Genomic DNA, 3061 nt, shown 5'->3' on the forward strand with positions numbered 1-3061 from the left:
CATATCAATAATTACATTAAATGTAAATTACCTAAACACATTAGTGAAAAGACAAAGATTATCCAGTTAAATAGAAATCAAAATAAGATCCAACTCTGTGCTGTCTATAAAATATAAAGTAATAGCTATGTTAAAAATAAAAAAATGGAAATAGATATGGCATGCAAATACTAATAAAAAGAAAGCCAAAGAAGCTATATTGATATCAGGAAAAATAAACTTAAGAATGAGAACTACTACAGGGGATAAAGTGGGACAATATAGAGAAAGATCTAATTCTCCACAAAAACATAACAATTCCATACTCACCTGGCAGGGGAGACACCATGATTACGATTGTGGTTTTCCCAGAACAAGGCTAATCCACACTGCACTCCAGATGTGCTGACCCCTAGGATTTCCCCAAACATGGGAAACTTGACTGCATAATCTTGGCAGTGGGGGACTGCATTCATGCTCTTCCCTGGGAAAAAGTAAAAGAGGAAAAAGAAAAAAGTAATCATTCCAAACATGTGTCTACCAAACAACAGGATTTTAAAATAAATAAAGAATAGACAAATCTACAGGTTGTTTTTTTTTTTTGAAGTTTCAGCACCTTTCAGTCATTGATAGAAGTGGACAAAAAATAAGTAAGGATGTAGAAGAGCCTAGCAACACATCCAAACAATTTGACCTAACTGACATTTAAGGGTCACGCCTTCAGAAAATAGCAAAATACGCATTCTTCTCAAGTACACATGGACTGTTCATCAAGATAGACCATATGCTATGACATAAAATAAACTTTAACAAATTTGGGATAGAAATTATACAACATATATTCTTTAACACTGACATTAAACTAAAAATCAAAGAATATCTGAAAAATTAGCAAATATTTGGAAATTAAATAACATACTTCTAAATAACCAATAAGTCCAAGAAGTCTCATGGGAAATTTTAAAATATTCTGAACTCAGTGAATGAAAAACATCAAAATCTGAAAATTAACCATACACTTACTATACATCCAGCCATTCTATTCAGGCATGTGCCTGTGACTGTAAAAAAATTATGTCTATACAATGACTTTTACATGAACATCCTTAAATTATTTATTATAATTTCCCCAGACTGAAAATAACACAAATGTCTATCAAAAACTGAATAAACAAATTTTGGTATAGTCATATAATGTAATACTACCTGGAATAGAAAGAAATGAACTATTAATAGACATAAAAATATGGGTGAATTTCAAAACTATTATGCTGAGGGAAATAAGGCAGACAAAATGGAATATATACTGCATGGCTGCATTTATATAAAACTCTAGAAAAGGCAAACTAATCTATAATGACAGATCAGTGGATGCCATGGGATGGAGGGCAGAGTGGGGAGCAGAGAGGAGAAGGGTTTTGAGGGACCCAAACTTTAAAGGGCGATGGCTCTATTCACTCTCTTGACTATGGTGATAGTTTCACGGGTGCATGGGAATGTCAAAATGCATCACAATTGTAATTGCGCAGTTATTGCATGGCAACCTCAACAAAGCTTTGCAAAACAAAAATGAATCAAGGAAATTCATGTGCAGTTGTACAACTTCCATTGACTTCAAGTAAATATCTCGTTGAACTTGGGACCTAACCATGAGCAATCTCCATCCCTTATTCCGTCCCTTCCTAGCACATATAAGAATAAATGGGGAGTTTTATCAAAACTGGACTTCATAAAATTTTGCTTCAATATCTAGAGTTTAAAGGATATTATGAGTTTAAAAAACTCAAAGGATAAAAGCCTTAAAAGTAAACATAATCCAAAAGAATAAGTATCATCCCTAACTTTTACATTTAGCATCTTTCAGCCTCTTTACTACTTCTCCTTCTGGACCGTAATAACCAGCAATGGCATCAAATTTTCTCTTTTCCATTATGTTATATGGTCTTTTTTATAAAAAAAAAAAAATTATCTGGATCCACTATTAAGATGCTGTGTTACCTCATGATGAAGTAGTTTTCACTTTTTATTTACAATAAAAGGCTCAGACTGGGCAGTTTTATCATTGCTTATCCCACATCTGTGGAAAAAATCATCTCATGTTTGGCAGCAAGAAGAGCTAGTAACTCATTTTAACACTGCAACAGGCCTTGCCTGCTAGGGGGTCACACCCCGGCTTGAGGAGGGCTTAGGATGAAGAAAGTCATACAGCACCCTGACTCACTCAAATAAAACAATGAACCAGGCCATGAAAACTTAGAGGAAATGTATAATTTTGCAGTCTATCTGCATCCATTCAATCATATTAGCGTTTGTGACCAATAAATTGGATATTCTAATAATATTTGCCATTCCTGGTTTGGAGTTGATTTCCTTAAAGAATTAGCATTTTGTTTTTCTAATTTCAGAAAATATTAAGAATTGTTCTCTACTTAACTAAATCCAGGATAATGAGTGTTTCCTCTTAAAAAAGAAAACATGCCCTGTGCCCCTCCAGCCATTTGACAATTCAGTTCCTAAGAAAAGAGGATCATGCTTCTCAGTTTAGCGATGGAGCTCAGACCTAATTAGCATCTCTGTGTCGCAATCCCACCTTTAACACAAGAAGAATCCCTGGTCCCCTTATGTTCTCCAGTTCTCATTGTTGGATGGCCAAGGAAATGGTTTGTGGTCAGTGGTCATACAATTATCCGTGGCAACTGATTATTGCCGTTTGGCACCCCAAGAGTCAAAGGCGTATTTCTTCCCTTTTGTTTATTGTTATTGCTGGAGCATCCCATAATTAGTTGTAGTTATTTTTTTTTAAAGCAACAGGAAGTTGTTATTATCTGGTTTTGGTTGAATTTCTTTAGTTTGTTCTTTCTGTGGCCACATTATTGAAGGCATCAGGAAAACACTGTTTGTATTTATTCTCTCCCAAATGTCAGCTTCCCCTGGGCTCTGGCTGCTCAGGTAAGTGGAATTTTCCAGTACTAACGTCCCCCAGAATTCTCATTCTTGATTTGGCAGCTAATTGACCTGTCATCCTTCACTCTGCATAAGTTATTTGCAATGTCGGGAACATTTCTGAAAAGCAAAATAATGA

The 3061-nt window shown here is 35.0% G+C and overlaps 1 non-coding gene across 1 annotated transcript; it reads left to right on the forward strand.

Moving 5' to 3' along the window:
• The first annotated feature begins 301 nt into the window (after positions 1 to 301).
• On the forward strand, positions 302 to 466 carry LOC129074745 (U1 spliceosomal RNA). The gene has a single exon (XR_008529563.1). It is a non-coding gene; the product is annotated as a U1 spliceosomal RNA (small nuclear RNA).
• The last annotated feature ends 2595 nt before the right edge of the window (positions 467 to 3061 follow it).

Source organism: Pteronotus mesoamericanus, unplaced genomic scaffold (genome assembly GCF_021234165.1).
Source record: "Pteronotus mesoamericanus isolate MK-2021 breed Mesoamerican mustached bat unplaced genomic scaffold, CSHL_Meso_final contig_50, whole genome shotgun sequence".
Taxonomy (NCBI): domain Eukaryota; kingdom Metazoa; phylum Chordata; class Mammalia; order Chiroptera; family Mormoopidae; genus Pteronotus; species Pteronotus mesoamericanus.